General features: G+C 40.2%; 1 protein-coding gene across 8 annotated transcripts in view; it reads right to left on the bottom strand.

The window, feature by feature from the left end:
- LRRC8B (leucine rich repeat containing 8 VRAC subunit B) overlaps positions 1–19,345 on the bottom strand; it is a 65,740-nt gene that overhangs the window by 16,564 nt on the left and 29,831 nt on the right. The window contains exons 2-4 of one of the 8 annotated variants that reach the window (XM_046645446.1): positions 13,140–13,286; positions 8,130–8,184; positions 7,702–7,774 (exon numbers count right to left, since the gene is read on the bottom strand). The exons of 1 other annotated variant lie outside the window; for it this stretch is intronic. The gene's annotated coding sequence lies outside the window, so the exon portion shown is untranslated. Of the gene's footprint in view, positions 1–7,701; positions 7,775–8,129; positions 8,185–13,139; positions 13,287–17,324; positions 17,408–19,345 lie in introns of those variants that run through there. 6 more of the 8 variants (XM_046645444.1, XM_046645445.1, XM_046645448.1 and 3 more) reach the window with 6 other exon arrangements.

Genomic DNA, 19,345 nt, shown 5'->3' with positions numbered 1-19,345 from the left:
ATGAAACATTTTACATATTCTTCCATTACATTGCATCTGTAATGTGCCAGAAAAGAATTTATTACATAATTTCCAGAATGCTACTCAGCCATTGGGATACTTCTTGTATACAATAGTTTTCTTTAAATATTGCAAATATGTTTTCTACTTTAAACACAGTATTTCTATGAAAGAAGAGAGACACAAACCTCCAACTATAGCAATATTTAAAATAATCCTAATGAGAAACTACGATAACTAAGCTCTTAGAGAACCATAACTAACTACAGGTTCACCCAATTTATTCAAACTGAAAATTATTTGTAAAGAACTTTTCCTGTTTGCCTTCTTAAGAATTATAAGCTTTCCCTCTAACCACCTAGTTCAGATTTCCTTTGATGAGTTCCTTGTCAATAAGAGAGCAAATAAAAATCTATTATTAATAATCTAACATCTGTTTTCCTACTTTCAAAACACTTTCACTTACATTAATTTGTTTCATACTTACAACAAGCCATTGGGATAAATATTCTTCTTCTTCACATTTTATAAACATGGAAAATAAGGCAGGCCCAAAGAAGTTACCTTCAAGCAGGAAATAGTTATAACTAGAACCTGGGTCCTCAGACTCAAATCTCAAGCCTTGTCTACACCAGACCACACTGTCTCACTCAATCCAATTAACTATGTCAGTCTCCGTTCTCTCAAAAGCTAAAGAAGCTGATTATTTAACTCTCTTCCCCAACTGCAATGGACTGAATGTTGGTGTTCCCCCAAAATACAGAGGTTGAAATGCAACTCCCACCGTGATAGCGTTAGGAGGTGAAGCCTTTGGGAAGTAATTAGATCGTGAGGGGAAAGCCCTCGTGAATGGGATTAGTGCCCTGATAAAAGCGACCTGAGAGAGCTCCCTCATCCCCTTCCACATGTGAGGACACAGCAAGAAGATGAACTAGGAAGTGAGCTCTCATCAGACACTGAATGAGCCTTGATCTTGGACTTCCCAGCCTCGAGAACTGTGAGAAATAAATGTTTATTAAGTCACTCAGTCTATGGCAATTTGTTATAACTGCCTGAATGAACTAAGACATCAACTTACCCCAACGTCTGCATTATAACTGGGTTCTATGCTAATCTTTTGAAAAACAAGGATGCAAATGTACAGTTTTCTGCAATGTCTCCAGTTACATATTAAATAACCTACATTCTCAGCTAAACATTTTTCTACTAAACGTTTTCCACTGAACTAAGACTTAATATATAAATACATAGCATCTGGATTTAAGGGTGTATGAAAAGTCCCGAGCATTCCCATATATTAAATGATGTTAATTTTTCTAATCAAAGTGTTTAACTGGAGAACCGGAGCATAGCTGCCCTTTGTCATTAGAAAATTTAATATTGTTTGTGTGTCTAGGAAATTTTTTCCAGACCACATTTTTGCAAACAATGAAGACTCAATCCAAATCAGATCTCTATTTCTCATATACAAGAGTACTAAATCTGTTCAAAGAAACAATGTTAACAGTAAAGGATTTTATGGTCTTAATCTCATTCCTTTAGCTTTTCAACTTCATTAAAAAATCATAAAAGCTTTTCGAAGCACATGAATTCATTTGACAATCTCACCCCAAAGTCTCTAAGACTGGAACAACACCACTCAGGCATCTGTACTTCCCACTAGGCCTTATTTTACTTTGAAAGCATTTCCCAAATAACCAATGAAAAAACAAACAAATGATGATCAGATGGTACTTAGAGTCATTATACGCTAAGAACTGGACGGAACTTCAAAGATCCCTGCCTCCGACCCCAGGCAGGGATGGAGCCAAACAACTCAAGACAGGGTTTCTCTACACTACTCACACTGAAAATTGACTTAAAAATCACCTTACAGCCCTTCAAAATGTTTAATATTACTTCTCATAAAGATGTTTCTTGGGTCTAACATATATCGAACTGAAATTTAAATTCACCTCTTTGAGTTCTCTCTCAGGGAATCAATGCATCAGCATCCCTGATTAATTTGCTCCTTTTCTTTCTACTAAATAACCCCTTGAACCACTCTTCAGAGATGTGATGACAAGCATTTAGCATGTCTCAGGTGCCCAAATGATCACCAGCAAGACACCTGGTTTGCCAGTTTATATCCCTTACCAAATGTCTCAGATCTTGTCAGTACAGCGACTTTCACATAACAAACACCCTCCGCAAATTTCGTCGCAGTTTTGAGACCTAGAAGGGAACTAAGATTTATCAAGTAAAATGCGTCTCTTTAATGTGCATAAGCATCACCAGAGAGCTTATTAAAACATAAAGTGAGGGGCCGGTCCCTGGCGCAGTGGGTTAAGTTCGAACGTTCCACTTTGGCGGCCCGGGGTTCACCAGTTCGGAGCCTGGGTGCGGACATGGCACCGCTTGTCAAGCCATGCTGTGGCAGGCGTCCCACATATAAAGTAGAGGAAGATGGGCATGGATGTTAGCTCAGGGCCAGTCTTCCTCAGCAAAAAGAGAAGAATTGGCAGATGTTAGCTCAGGGCTAATCTTCCTCAAAAAAAAAAAAGAAAGAAAGAAATCCAAAGTGATAGGTGCCACCCTCAGAGTTTCTGATTCATTAGGTCTGAAGTAGGTCCCCAAAATGTTCATTTCTAACAAAAGTCCGAGTTAATGTTGATGCTGCTTGTGCAGAGGCCACTTTTTGGGAATCACAAATCTAGGACAGTGGTTCTTAATTTTGGCTTTACATTAGAACCAATTTTTTTTTTTTTTAAAAAAAAGAAACATAAACCCAGGCCCATGCCCACAGAGCAATTCAGTTGATCCAGGTGAGGCCAGAATTTTTGTTTTTCTAACTTCCCAGGAGAGAAAGTGCAGAAGATAGATTGGCAAAAAAATATCTGGGAAAAGTGACTACCTTTTAAGCCTTCTTGGAAGTATCACTGGATGTCTAGAGTGCTCGCCACCTCCACTGACTACAAAGCAACCGCCACCATCTCCACGTGGACCCCTCCGAGATGGAGGCATGTGAGGCAGTAGGACAGTGAGTCACTGAGCTACGCACAGAGACTTGCAGGATGGACTGAGGAGAAGAGATCAGACACAAGTGGGCCAGTGGAAAGGCTATTTCAATCATGGCGGCCAGAAATAATAAGGGTAAATTTTAACGCATTTGAAAAGAAAGCAAAGAATGAAATAGCACTAAATGAAAATTTACACCGCTTAGCAACATCAGATAGAGTCCATGGAGAAGCAGGAGTCAAATGGATTCAGATGTTGATCCTCTGCTATTAAAATAACTTCCACAGTTTCTAGCAAATGGTGCACAATAAATATCTGTACAAGGAATAACTGAATGTACAAAAATGCAGAAGGCAAAAAAAAAGATGTTTAGATGTTTTGGCAGAGTGATCTAAGGTGATAGAGCCTTTCCCAGGGGAGGTTACAACTCGGCAGCATGTAGATGGGAAGAATTTTGGCTAACTATTCTGCACATTTCAAACCTTAAAGGCTTAAAAAAATATGGTTTTATTTCTCATGATTTTTTGGATGGTTCTTTTACTTCATGGTGTTGGCTGGCACAAAGATGGTTGGAAGGTCCAAAATGTCCTCATTTATCAGGCAGGTTGTTGGTGCTGACTGCTGGCTGGTAACTTCCTGTAAGACTTCTTGAGGCTGTTTGAGTGTCCTCATATAGCATGGGTGGCTGGCTTCTAAGATGGTGCATTTTGGGCACAGAAGTGAAAACTGCAGATCTTTTATGGCAGAGCCCTCAAAGCTACACAGTGTCACGTCCATCACATGCTATCAATCAAGGAAGTCATGCAGCCAGCCCAGATTCAAGGGGAGGGGGAGCAAATGCTACTTCTCAATGGGAGGAGAGGAAAAGAACGTGCAGCCATGTTTAATCCTCTATGGTCTACTCTGTGTCCAACAACAATTTACATTCCGCCTGCATGCAAAGCACACTCACCCTCTCCCAAGACCTCCAAAAGTTTCATCCCACTACCGCATCAAATTCAGGACCTAGTCACCTAAATCAGGCCCAGGATGCTTAGAAGGCTTTCCATCTAGCAGAGAAGATCTAGGAGGCACTGCCTTATGTCTTTTTGAAGTCTTAATACAGGGTCTTACAGCTGTGTTTTGGCTTTTATTTTAACATTGAGATCAAATTTTACTGACGGTAGTCCTCCAGATCTGATCTTTTGACCTGAGGCCATCTCTCACTTTGAGTACCTTTTGCTGGGTAGAGAAGCTGGGAGTGAGAAACGGTTTTATTTATGACCCTAGAAAATTCTGGATTGGAAATACTTCCTCCAAAGTCTATTTAAAATCGGAACAGTTTTTGTTTAATTCATCTTTCTCTTTTAATACTTTGATCATAGGTGGTTAAAAAAAGAAGTCAATTGGGGCCAGCTCGGTGGTGCAGCGGTTAAGTTCGTATGTTCCGTTTCAGAGGCCTAGGGTTTGCTGGTTCTGATCCCGGGTGCAGACCTATACACCACTTGTCAAGCCATGCTGTGGCAGGCATCCCACATATAAAGTAGAGGAAGATGGGAATAGATGTTAGCTCAGGGCCAGTCTTCCTCAGCAAAAAGGAGGAGGATTGGGCAGACATTAGCTTAGGGCTAATCTTCCTCAAAAACAAAAGAAGTCAATCAGCATTCCAACATTCCGCTGGAAAATCTCCTTAGCTAGATCCACAAACTCATTAGGTTCATTTTCTATCTTCCATGTTACTGTAGGTGTCAGCCTCATCAATTTTTTTGTCAATATAAAACAAGGGTACCATTTTATATCCTCCAATAGCAACTTCTTCACTGCCCTTCCAGTCATATTAATAATCTTCTTACTACCCTTCAGGCCTTTACTGCCACTGGATCCCAAAGTCAATGCCAAATGTTTTGTTATGGCAGCCCCCCACTTCTAGGTACCAATTTTTGTTTTGGTTCTTTACTGCTATGTAACAAACCATCCCAAAACTTAGCAGCTAAAATAACCATTTATCATTTTTCATGGTTCTGTGGGATAATGAGGCAGTTCTGTTTCACATGGTGTTGGCTAGAATGTTGAAATGGCTGGAAGATCCAAAATGCCTTAATCACAGGGCTGGCACTTGGGCTGGCTGCTGGCATGGAGCTCAGCTTGGGCTAATGACCAGGGGCCTGCCACTCCTCCATATGGCTTTGAGGCTTCCTCACAGCAAGGTGGCTAAGTTCTAAGAAGGTACATTTGAACCACACAAAAAGTAGAAACTACAAATCTCTTTAAGGTCCAGCCTTAGAAATTACTCCATACCATTCACGCCACATTTGATTGGCCAAAAAAGACAACAGGGCCAGTCCAGATTCAAATGGAAGGGGAACAGACTCCATCTTTTGATGGGAAGAATCATAAAGTATTTGCAGCCATCTTTAATCCCCCACAGGAAGTCATGAGCATTTAAGTAGTTGATAGTGCCATAGGTATGAATTAATTCTTTGAATGAATTTAGTGAGCAAAGAATAGAATCTTTCTCCCTTACATAACGTATCAGATGAGGAAGGGCTTTCAGAGAAGGAAGAGTAAAGGGGGATAGAGAAGCAGGGTGAGTGAGGTAAAGAGAAGCACAGTATTTCTGAAGGACAGAAATCAAAGAGTTTCAAGGAAAGAGTCTGACATCATACTCAAATAACAGAGAAAGCAAAGGAGAACAGAAATGTGTAACTACCATTCTGTCGCTTCTTACCCAAACCTGTAGAGTGGTAATGGGTCTGTGAAACAATCATAAATAATGTTCTAAATATTAGGAAAATTATCCCAATCATCTGAAGCCCCAGGAGAAAGTTACAATTGAATACAACAATTAAAATCACGGGAACAATTCTAGAAATCCTAATTAAATCTGAGTTGTTCTGAACTTTAAGGAACGTTCCTTCACTTTTCCTTGTTTCTGAGAGTTCTAGACTATATCATGTGTCTAATTTAGATACTAATTCTCTTTTCAGGAAAAGACTTCTCAATTCTTTAATGCTTTTAGTAAGCTAACAAATTATCTAGAATACGTTTAAAATAAAAGAAGTTGCAACCCCATTATTATAATATTAACACTAAAGCATAAGCCATCAGTGGCTGCCTAATTTTGAGAGAGAATGTGTAAACAGAAGGCAACCTTAAACCCTTCTCCACCATCTTCTCCATCACACCTTTACTGTTTATAAAAATGTTTTCCTGACCCCCTCCCACCACCCCACAGTAAGCAAGCCATAAAGCAGAGCCAAACTCAGTTTCTATGCAGTCTCTCCTGAATCACATGTGGTCTCCTTTTCAAATGACTGGCTAATGGCAAAGACCATCATTCTATTTGTTTCTCCTAATTCTTCCCTAGGTGAATTGGTAGCAGTGATTCTGGCCACCTAACCTAATCAATAATAGGCCTTCCTCATAACATAAAAAAGAACATGAAGTCACAAATACAATCTAGAATATTTCTATGTTATAATTTTTTAAAACTATAAATCAAAATGAGATTTTTTTTAGCTCTGGGACAGACAAACCAGTGTACTCTAGAAATACTTAAAAATATGATTAAGCCATTAGTCTTAACCCTTTCTCTAAAGTTAACATTTATCTGAACTGCACTATGAGAGCTAGGACTACAAAGGCATACCAAGGAAATATGAGGCCTGTCTCAGCTTTCACAGGATTTACAATCCTATTGTGGAGAGAAGACATACATAGTTGGAAGTTAGCACCAACACGTCAACTGTCACTTCAGTGCCAAACGAGTGGGATGATGGCTAAACCTAATAAGTACTACATTTGGTTCTATGCAAGCAAAATACCCAAAGGGAATGAGCGAAATATTACTGAACAGCAGCACTTGTCAAAGAGAGGTCAGGATTTTAGTCTGTTCATGAAACAGATATCTAGAATGCCTACTATGTGCCAGGTAGAGTTCTACATGTTAGGGAAATATAAGTATGCAAGATAGACAAGTTCCCTGCTCCCAGGAACCTTACTGGGTAGTAATGGAAGAGAGATAATAACCAGTTATACAAAGACAATAAAATCAGAAACACTATGAAGAACATAAAGCTACTGTAGACTCGATGGTGAGGGAAGGCCTGTTTAGAGGGACTACCATTAGAATGAAGATATAAATGGAACCAGCCACGTGAGGATCTTGGGAAACATCATTCCAGGCAGAAAGAGTAAGAAGCTTAGGATGTGTGAGGATCAGAAAGGAGGCCACTTGGCTGGAATGTCAGAAGCCTGGGGAAAGTAGAAGAGTGACAGAGGACCGGTAGCCAAGATGAAGAATTTGGATAATAAATGGTCCAGGAATGATGGAAAAACCACTGAGGGGTCATAAGTAGGGGGGTAGCTGATCTGTTACTAGCTTTTAAAAATTATAGTCAATTCAATGAATCAGCAGGGAAATGTAGATATCCTCAAGAAGTCGAAGGATCTACACCTTCATCTATAAAAAAGAAGGGTGTTCAGAATACAGCAGGGAACAGACCGACTATAGGTTCAGAGCTGGGCGACACAATTTAAGACATATGTTGTATTCACTACACTAGAGAGTCATGCTACTTAATAGTGTACAAATTAATCATTCATTATGTCCAAGTCAAAAGCTCCGCCACAGAGCTAACTTAAGCTTAATCGTCCACAACTATAAAAGAAGAATGATGTTTGCAGGAAGCAACAGAGTATAGAGCTTGTTTATTTCTGACTTACCTACTCTAGGAAACCACGGCCATCTTTTACTTATGGAGACATGGCAAACCAATTCTATGCATTCAAATGCTACCTTAAACAAAAATCAGAAAAATAGACAGGGGGTCACGGAGTCTAAGTTTCTCATAGACATTTCTTATATTCCTTAGATCTTTAAAGTTAAAAAAAAATGACAAGTATCAAACATACACACATATATAATTTCCTACATACAAAACCAACAAAGGACAGGAAGATGAAATATATACAAATTTAACTTTCTGTTTATTAACTCGTTTAAAAACATTGAAAGGATTTTACTCAAAACATCTGTCAGAATAGTAATCTCTTTTTACATACTAAGTATTCAAGTATTTCTTCGCCCCGAGCTGCCAATGTAATAGTAATTATCTTTACCATGTGTTCACAATTCAGAATGTTAATCTTACCCTATGAATGCTGGTCAACCGGAAACTCTGCAATTAGTTTCTATTTGAAAAATTCCTAAAGAGAAATCATAAACATATTGTTATATTTTCTGCATCGCAGGACTGCAAGACAATTTCTCCACTTACGTGGTTCTAAAATTTCCGACATCTATAATAATTTTATGAAACATACAAAAGATACTTTTTTAAAAGTGAGTGTTGTTAAAGAGATCATCTTCTGACCTCTCACAAAAGGTGTTAACTAAAACCCAGGGAAAGAAACAAATCACTGTCACAGTTACACGCTTAATGTCATCACCATGGTAATTTACAAGGCATAAAATATGAACATTAAGATTTCAATGATGAGTAAGATCAGCATTATATCTGAGGCACCACTCATTTTATAAATAAAAGATAGAAAAACCCATTGAAAATATCTACACTTCTTACAGAAAATGGGGGCACAAGGGGAAAATGACTTAATATTTGGGGTAATTTTCTCCTTTCATTCCCCCGCATGCCCACCCGGCTGGCTTGTTAGTTTTACACAATTGTGCCATTGTAAAATTCAATGGCACGATACTGAGATCTCCTTTTGCCTCATCGTTTTTATCATAGGCTCTCTCGATGTTGTTTAGTTTTAGTTTCTCTAAACATCTCTTCTGATGGAAGCATAATAGTTCATACATGGATATGTCATAGCGTACAAAATCATTTCCCTATTGAATCTTAAATTTTCCCTTTTCATTACTAATACTGCTGTAAACACCTCTGTGCTCTGTTCATACAGTTTCCTTTCCATAGACTTCCAAAAATGAGAGAAATGGGTCAAAGAGCATGAACATTTTAAGGCTTCTGATACATGAACATCAAATTATTTCCCAAGGTGGGTTATATTCATTTTCTTTCCCATAAACAATATATGAGTAGCACCTTGACTGGATGTGAAAATCATCATTAAAAAAAAGTCTTTGCTAACTCCATATATGAAAAATGATCCTATGTTGCCTTGTTTGCATTTCTTTCTTTGAGTTGGCTGAATGCTTTCCAACATGTTTTATTAACGAGTTTCATTCCTCTTTCCTATTTAACATTTACCTAAACCAAAGGAATATTTTGCTGAGAAGATATAAATGTAGGACTTAAGGAAAGGTCTCTCATAATGACAGGTTGTCATCTCAGAGTGAAGCCACTGCTGTCAAATAAAAAGAACAACAAAATGTAGCTCAGTTTCTTTTTCTAGGCTAAAACCAAATCTCTCAAGCTAATATTAGAAACCATCGCAAAAGTTATCGCCTTTCTTCTACCCCAGCAGCAAACAAAAGTACAAGTTGGAAGAATGAATTGTGAAAATACTAAATAGCAACACTTCTTAGAATAAATAGTGCATATTAGGCAGGATAAAAACAGGACAGGATGGTCAGAGTCATTCTGACAGACCCAGCGGCTGAGTCTGCGGCAGTGGATTCTCCAGTTCACTATGCTAATGAGTGTTAGAAAACTGGCATTACCTAGCCCCTCAAAAACATTTTCTCCCCCCAGTGGCAGAACACAAGACATGTGTATTTTCACTTAAAAAGTCAATTCCAAGATAACCTAAAAAAAAAGGTCTTCTGGAAGATTTGGAGATGTCAGGCATAACACAGAGAATTCCCTTTCTCAAATCAGAGCTCCTTTCAGAAGGTTCCCTCCCAGTGAGGAATTTATAAGGGAAAACTCCCAAGTGACTGGGGATTAAGGAACAATAGGGGGCAATCAGCTTTCTGATAGAAAAATAAAAGGTCTCAAGGCTTTTACTTTGAAAATTGAGAGGTCTGGGAGCTCTTATTTCCTTTTGGTTAGCAGAGATAGTAGATTGACAAAACAAACTCCTGTGTAGTAAAGCAAAGAACTACTGTAAAATTTTGGAATCTGAGAATGTCTTTCCATTTGGCTGAATTTGTCTTTTAGAGATAGCTAACTAAATCTTCAGAGTTTTCTTTTAAGATTTAGCAAGCAGTCAGAACGTCGGCGTAGTCACTTGATCTCATTTTGCAGGTCAGATACAGCAAGATCACTACCAGATCACATCCATCTTGTCTTGTGCAATTCTGTAAGTTTAAGGCTTTAGGTTACGTAAAATTAAAGCATCTTACTTCATCAATTTGAAAAGTTCAAACTCTGAATACCAGAGGTTCTTAAAAGAGTGACATGTCACTTCACCATCTGTCACACCCCAAGATCATCTCCATGGCCACCCTGACCTCCCCAGGCTGAATTCACTGCTCTTCCATCTGTATTCCTAGAACACTTTACTAACAGTTCTCTCGAACTGTTTTACAGTATATAATAAGCTATTGCCTCAAGTTCCCTGAGGGCTAGGGCAGTATCTTATTCATCTTTATCCCTGGGATTTATCCCAGTGTCTCTTTCCAGGGCTAGATTAAGAGCTTGGATGTTATGGCAGCTTCCAGGTACTGATTCATCAATAGCGTCTATCAGAACTTTTCTCAGGGAGAGCACAGAAAGTAGATGGAGGGGAAGATAAGGAGTCTGATTGCTATTTTTCTTCTGGTCAGCTGAGATCCTGGGGGCTGGCAGAAGGGGGAAGTGGAGGGCCTCTGGCTACCCTCCTCCCTTGCATCGAGTGCTTGGCTTCTCCTCTTAAAAAAGTTGTAAACAAGTATTTAAAGAGTATCAGTCTGAAGTGATATCAAATCCTTAGCCTACCCAGAGTAACAAGTCATAAGCCCACCTAGAGTGCCCCCATGTCTCATTCCTGCCCCTGTCTGCACCATAAATATTTAGTAAATAATTACTGAGTGAACAGATACTACAAGATCAGGTTTCACCACTCAGTTAGGAACCAGAGGTATGCAGGAGGAGGCCTGGCTCTCTGAAAAATCTGTGAACACTGTTGGTGCCCTCCAATGATGAGTCTGGAAGGGTGACAAAGCAAAGCAGTGGGGACAGAGCCTCAGGCATTTCCATCACCCCATGACAGGTGCAGAGATTCAGAAGCAGAGGCTAAGCCTTCACCTTTCAGGAAGAAAGGAGAAAAATTCATGCTTGCCAACTCACCCACCAAACATGACATCTCACAAATCTGAATGGAGAAGTGCTGTCAAATTCAGCATGACTGGCTGCATTATAATGACGGTGAGTCATTTTGAATCAGTGATGGATCACTGGATAAATGCCACAGCATTCCTAAGTGACCTTAATATTTTATCAAATTATGATTTCACAATTCTTCTTTTGTACAAGTTAACAGTATAATGAAACAGAAATAATGCTGGGACCAGTGGAAGTATCAAGGTATCACCCAAATAAGGATGGTGTGTATCAAGTCCTGTCCACCTTCCCCTAAGACCACTGGTTGCCCTGTCCACCTTCCCCCAAGACCATGGGCTCTAGGAAGGCATGGACATTGTGTCTCCCCAGGGCCTGCCACATTTTAGATGTTCCAGAAGTATTGTAATTCAACATCCTGTGAGCTCTGATCAAGCTGACAACATTGCAAGTCCTTGGATAGTTTCAATCTCATAAAATCAATAACTTCTGATACTGATCACTGGAAAGAGTGCTACATCTGGTAAAACATATTCTTAATCCAGTGACAAAAATCAAATCGCCATGCATTGAAAATCAGCCTAGTGTTTAGATTCCGCTAATTTCTGATCATAAAATACAAAGTTTTAAGGTTCACCAAGTATTAAATGACCATTAAACACAAAAGATGTTTAAAAAGACCACTGCTACCCACTCGCCCCCAAAACAAGTAGTTGCTCTGCACCTCCTGCTTCCTCAGCATTTAGAGAGTGCTGGTAGTTCTATTATACTTCCATTAAACTGCATCACAAATAGCTGGTTAGGTGCCTTCCTGCCTCTCACTTTGAGCTCTCTGAAGAGTGCAGTGTAGAGGACCAGACACAAGAGATTTCAATAATCATCTGTTGAGTGGAAAAGGGTCATGGAAGATGGAAGGGGGAAGGCTCCCATTTACTGTGTGCTCAGCGAGGTACGTAATATGATCTCAACTCTAAAGGTGAGAAAGCAGAGGCCCTAAGAAACTTGCTCAAGCTCACAAAGCAAACACAGAATTCCTACCAGCTCTGACTAAGAGCCATCTGCCACATCGCCTCTCCAATGAGCTATATAAAAAGGAGTTTTATATAGAATGTGACATCTTTCTTTTAAAAAAAATCTACAATCTATTTTTTACAGAAACTAAAAGACACAATCTAAAAAAAATCAGATCTATATAGTTTTTCTAACTCATTACTCAGTATTCCATCTAGTGAAACAGAATCAACAAGTGCTCCTCCACCATGCCTGCCTTAATAGGTAATTAAGATGGACATGACAGATCGCCAGAGCGTGGGTGCATCCTGCTGGCACAACCTCTTACAGAGAAACATTTACCTACCAATTTAATGACAAGAGGAATAACTGAAGTTTAATTTGTACTTAAATGATGTTTTATATGGCCTTTCTTCCTGCCTTCCTATTTTAAAATGTGGTTAAAGTAAATTAATACCATGTCACCTAAAAATGACCTTCTTTCTGAATGACTTAGTAAAGAAGTATCACATGCCTCCAACACGTTAGTTATTTTCAATATGTTAGTCACGATATTTGACCTAGTTCTTATCCTAAGACTCTTATGAATGTTTGAGAGATCCGGAAGGGAGTGTACCATTTACCGCATGCATGATCTTAGATAAGCTAAGTATCAATTTTCTCATCTGTGAAATAGAGATAATAATGAAGTTGTTTTAAGAATTAAATGAGGTAACTATAAATCAAATGCTTAACAAAGCAGCAGGGACAAAGTGCTCAAAAATGGTAATTTATTAACAGAGTAGTAGCTTTATCTAAAATTAATCCTTCAAAGTTTGGCTTTCTCTTTTCTCTGTAAAGAGAAAGCAGATTGGACGTTAGGGGGTTTGGTTCTCCACCTGAGTTAGTGATTTCCAGGCTAGATTTTACAGTATATCACATGACTCCAGATACTAGAAAGTGTTATGAAATATAAATGTAACTTACCTTGATTATCTAATATATGGCCCATAGGGAAGACAAAGTATTTGGAAGCCAACCAGTACACAGTGATGCAACATTTAGAAAAAGTTAACTTGTGCAAGTAACCTCCACATTTTGATGCAACGCCTGTCTTCCCAATCAAGATTCATGCTGTAGACAAGACAGATACAGCCAGTGTCACCCAAGCAAAGGCCAAGTTTTAAAACCTATAATCACAGTTGCATAACAATGTGAATGTACTTAATGCCATAGAACTGTGCAGTTAAAAATGGTTAAAGTGGTAAATTTTCTGTTACACATTTTATCACACACAAAAAACTATAATCATGTAAAACAGGAAAACTGTTCTGACCACTTTAAAATGAACATAAATGGATTATACAGCTTAAATATACAGTGAGCCCTAATGTACTAGAAAACATGGCAACACACAAAAACATAATTTTACTGTGTCAAATTTACTTTGTCCATAATTCATAAGTTATTATAATAAATACTAAATATTTAATTATCAATTTTCTATGTTACCTTGGGGCAGAGCAGCTATTTCTCTTATTAAATTAGCTCTCATTTGATAGAGATCACTATCTTTATCCATTTGTGCCTTGGATGGACATTTCCACCCCACATATTCGGAGACCAAGGAAGACCATGAAATAGAAAGACTTGGGTGGGAGAGAGATGATCCAACTAATTTGTCGGAAAAAGGCATGGATCTTCTTTTACACTAGATAGCCAAATTTGAAGCTAACACATTTGGAAATCTTACAGTGACTATCTAGGAAAGCGCACACATGAGATTTTTTTTTTTCCTAAAATAACCATTGAAGCACCCACATGTTTACGAAAATCACTAATAACTTTAGATGAATTTGAAAAGTATTTGATCTTCCTGTTAATGTTCTTTTATTAAGAGGTTAATCTAGCAGAGGGCATCAAGGACAGCCTAATAGGGTATGTGAAGAAGGGCTGGAGAGAGGAGCAGAGTGGAGGGCAGGGTTGGGAGTGGAGGGTGGAGAGGCGTTGCTGATAATGCAGAGGGACTGTGAGTACGAGGGTGTTGGGAAGTGGTCAAAAGACAGCAATCAAAATCCTTTGTTGTTACTTCCTTGGTCTCTGGATATGTTGGGTGGAACTGTTCATCCAAGGCATGAATGGATAAAGATAGTGATCTATATCAAATGAGAGCTAATTTAATAGAAGAAATAGCTGCTCTGCCTCTATAGGGCTATAAGAGAGGAGGATGGGGGGAATGTAGTAATGAGATTGGATGTTTAAATGAAGGAAAATAACCACCCAAGTGGCATAGAGGAGAATCAAGCCAACGAGGGAGCCCGGCCTATTGGAAAGAACACCCGACCAGGTACCAGAAGACCCAATTTCTACTCACTACTTTACATCTAACTGACAGGATAATGTTGGGCAAGTCATCTCACCTCACTTGACCTGACTTTCCTCACTTGTCACGTTAGAGAGAGAGCCAAATGACCAATAGACCCTCCATTTCCCAGATTCCATTAGCCTGTGAGTTGATTAATTGTAGGTGAAGCTAGGGGATACCTAATCTGAAAAGACACCTCTGGAGTGGTGAGAATTGAACAGGGCTTTAAAAGAAAAAGGTGATACGGGGCCGGCCCGGTGGCGCAGTGGTTAAGTTCACATATTCCACTTCTCCTTGCCCGGGGTCCGCTGGTTCGGATCCCGGGTGTGGATGTGGCACCGCTTGGCAAAAGCCATGCTGCGGTAGGTGTCCCACGTATAAAGCAGAGGAAGATGGGCATGGATGTTAGCTCAGGGCCAGTCTTCCTCAGCAAAAAGAGGAGGATTGGCAGTAGTTAGCTCAGGGCTAATCTTCCTCAAAAAAAAAAAAAAAAGAGAGAGAGCACTTGAATGGTCTACAATTGGCAACAAATAAATCAGTCTTACTAAAAAGAGTAAAAGTGGATTGTAGCAAGAAACGAAGATTATCTAGTCAGGCATATAATGAAAGCATTGATTTTAATTGAAGGTAAAAAGGTAACTGGGAACCATAGAAGGGTCCTGATACTACCCGTCCTTTAAGCATTGGGGTTCACCAGGATTCAGTCTTCGGCCAGTAGCTTGTCTGCTCATGCATATGCTCTCCTTGTGTGACATCCTCTATTCTCAAGGCTCATCCACTGCCTCTCTGTAGATGATTCCCAAAACTACACGGCGAGCCCAGCTCCCTAACCCTAAGCCTCAGAATCATCTCCACAACATCTTCCTGGCTATAGAGTGAGATGTGTGGGGAAGCAACTCAAACTCAGTATGTCCCAAACTGAATCTGCCATTTCTTCTCACACCCACACCAAACCTGCTCTTCCTGGGACCCTGAATGTTGATAGCAACATTAAGAATGAGAGGGGAATGATGTTGAAGGTTGATAGCAACATCAAGAGCTCAGGCACCTAACCCCAAAACCCTTTTTTCCTCTATTCCCTCAAATCAATCAGTTCTTTTCTTAAACTACTCCCTTCTTCTGCATCCCTGCTACCACTGCCTTGGATGGAGCCTGCCTCAACTTTGGGGATGACAACTGAAACAGCCTCTCTCTTGCCCTCCTTAGTCCCATTTCCATATTGCAACCAGAGAGCTCTTTCTAAAACATATCACCTCCTGATTCGGGTTTTTGTTATTATAAAGACAAAATAATGTCTCAGGGAGGGGTTGGGGAGGCCTGGCAATGGAACATGATGGAAATGAGTGCCATCTAGCTTCTCTTGCTGTTTTATTGGCTCTTGCTATTTCCTTCCCAGGAATGCTGGGGTTTGATCCCAAAAGGCTGGGCAGACTGGATCACACTCTCTGGGATCACCGTGATCGTCACTCACTTGAGAATAGCTGGAATAGTAACAAAGGATGCTTCGCCATGTGGCTCACTGTGGGTGGGCCCTCAGCCTCACGGGTTAGGCTACGGCCATCTCTAACTGAGCTCCCGCTGCCTGTGTCATGGATTCTGATACAGTCTGGACTAATGCTGTGAGGGGAAGGGATTTTTAAAGCCTCTAGCTCTGTTTCTGTCTACACGTTACTGATATCTATGATCCCAGATACCAGGCACTTTTACAGAAGTTTTCTTCTACTTCCTGGTCAGCAGCAGGCATCGCTATGAAGTCAATTCTGGGAATACAGTGATTGTTCCTCCTGCTGGTGTACTGTCCTGTAAAAGTTCTGGGGCTGCTTTGGATAAGTGCAAACTGGCCAGTTTTATTTATTTTTGTATCTTTTGTTCCCCCACCCCTAAGGGCCTTGTTGCTGATTGAGCAAAGCCTTGCTTCTCCACTCACCGCACAGCATGAGAGGTTGGGGTGGTTTTCCATGGTCGCAGCACGGAAAACGTGCAATGGACCGAGTTCCAGGCCTGCCTCCACCACCATCTTCATGGGCTAAAGCAAATCACCCACCCGATCCAGGCCTTCATGTCCTTGGCTCTAAATATGGCCAATCATACTGGCCCTAAGAGTTGATCTCAGTGGTAAAAGAAATATTGGGGAAGCACTTTGAAATCATTAAAGTGGCATATGAATGTAAAGGGGAACTCATAAAATAAGCCTTTTTTTTTTTTTGTCAGTGATTTTAAAAGAGGATGGCTTTGGCTTTGGAACATTATCTTAAATTGACACAAAGCAACTCAGGAAGTGAGCTTTATTTACACCACTTTGGTTCCAAGGAAACGAAACAGCAAGTATTGCAAGGTTATTGATACCTCCTAACATTTAATTCCTACTACAAAGTCAAAAGGAACTTTTCAAAAAGGCCCAGGGGTCCAGATAGAAATATGTGGCCCAAGCACAGAATTGCAGTCGTCTTTTTCACTGTGAGAAGACAACAACCTGACTAGAAAATTGTTCTCCAAATCTACCTTGCAATAATGGACCGATAATGGACCATTTACATTCTGTCATTAGGGATCAAAAGAAAAAAACAACACCCACAACCTCTTTCTCAAGGTGCTAATAAAGTGCAGCCGTGCCTGTCTGCCCAACCTAGGAGCAGGTCTTTTAAAACATTCCAGTCAGCCAACACTGCTTAGCAATTCTGGCTCCGATTTTCTCTGGAAGGTGTGGGAAGTGAAGCATTAGGCAAGAGCATTAAGAGAGAAAAGGTCAGTTTCAAAAGAACAAGCTCTTATGTCATCCGTGTTTCAGGTAAAAAGTCCACTTTTACCTTGGTGTTAAATCAATGCTTCATATTTGCAACTTCGTTAATGGCTGCAGCTGGTCAAAACCATGGGTTTCCATTTGCTCCTGTGCTGGAGCAGAAAAATGTCTGGTTTACATTTAGTGTAAACATAGTGAGATGTCTTTTTTTCTGACACCACTTTCTCTGACAACAACTGGGTATCCTACAGTGCAATCCTATTCTGACAGTAACTACTGGGGTTAGCATCAGACTCCACAGGTCTAAGGGCTCTGTTCCACAAGACTGCCCCCACTTCAGATACCAGTCGTAAGTCCCAGGTACCCACTTCTGTCCAACGTGGTTACAAATTCAGGGGCGCCCATGACCCCCTCCTCAAGTTCGATAACTTAATAGAACAACTTATAGAACTCAGGAAAACACTTCACTTATGTTTATCGGTTTACTGTAAAGGATACAACTCTGGATCAGCCAAGTGAGAAAGATGCATAGGGCAAGGTATTTGGGGTGGGCAGGTGGGTGTGGAGCTTCCATGTCCTCTCTAGTACGCCACCGTCCCAGAACCTCGACATGTTCACTAACCTGGAAGCTCCCCAGGTCCTGTTGTTTAGGGGTGTTTATGGAAGCTTCATTACATAGGCATGACTGATTAAGTCACTGGCCATTAGAGATTGAAAATCTCCAGTCCTTGTCCCCTCCCCAGAGGTCAGGGGTAGACTGAAATTTCCAGATCTCTAATAACATGGTTGGTTCCTCTGGCCACCAGCCCACCAAGGGGGCTGTCTAGAGGCCCACCAAGAGTCACCTCATTAGCATAAACTCACGTATGGTTGAAAAGGGCTCATTATGAGTAACCAAAGACGCGCCTATCAGGAAATTCCAAGGGTTTTAGGGGCTCTGTGTTAGGAACAAGGGGAAAAACCAAATATATATTTCTTATTATACCACACATAGCATCACACTGCATAAGAACAGTCTTACATGAGGGCTAAATCTCATTCAAAATAGTTGCAATTTGAAACAGTGCCAAGCAGTTCACTTAGAAGGTCAAGCTCACCTTCAAGGCCCAAACAGAGCAATCACTGAAGCCATCGACATCCTGAGTCAATGACTTATAGAAGTTACTTCCTAAGGGACACCTTCCCTGACCACTCTGACCAGGCCCTTCACAAATGTCCTTTTAATGCTCTGTCCCTTGCTTTCACAGCACTTATCACACACCTTCATGTATCTGTTCAATTGAAGATTTATTTCTCTCCGACTAAACTGTAAGCTCTGTGAGATCTGGTCTACATTTATCACGCTCATCATTGTATCCCCAGGGCTTAGCAGGCAGACGCTACTAAATATTAAATGAACAGATAAAAGAATTAAAATTAGACCCCCTTGCCTGGAGCAAAGACCAGAACAACTTCTATAATCGCCACATCATCTTTCTTTAATTCACTGAATTCCACATGACATGCAAAGGGCCCCTGAATCCTTTAGCAGATAAAAACTCCATTTGAGCCCTATCAGCAGAGAGGAGAGATTTAGCCCAGCCATGGCATTAAGAAGAATTTGAGGCAGCTCTGGGTATATAGAAGTGATAGAGTGAGGTCAGGCTTCTAACGAACCCACAAATAAATAACAGGAATTAGGTAGAATGCCCACATTCCAAAGAAAGTGACAGGTAGGGCTTCTGTACATTAGGTTGGTCTTGGGTTTCAGAATCCAGCAGGATTCTACAGCTTCACTTGGTATTAACAAAGGGGAGAAACCGTGTTCTCTGTGGGAATTTTAGAGTTTGATGGCTTCCCAGGAGACAAAAGCCACATTCTCCATCTGCAAGTTTAACACATGACTTCTAAACCAGGGTGGGGTTTGTCTGGCTCAGTGACAAATTCAGCTACACAACATGCATAATCTCTGGTCAGTGACCTAAGTTTCTCTTTTGTGCACAGCAAATGAATCTATGGTTATTTCTTAGCTACCAAACTTGAAAGGCGGAAAGACTGCGCCAAGAAAACTAATGGTGTGTTTTTTTCCTGTCTCCTTTTTTTTCCCTT

Source organism: Equus quagga, chromosome 18 (assembly GCF_021613505.1).
Source record: "Equus quagga isolate Etosha38 chromosome 18, UCLA_HA_Equagga_1.0, whole genome shotgun sequence".
Lineage (NCBI taxonomy): Eukaryota > Metazoa > Chordata > Mammalia > Perissodactyla > Equidae > Equus > Equus quagga.
The sequence above is the reverse complement of the archived record's forward strand: the minus strand, read 5'-3'. Positions and strand labels throughout refer to the sequence as shown.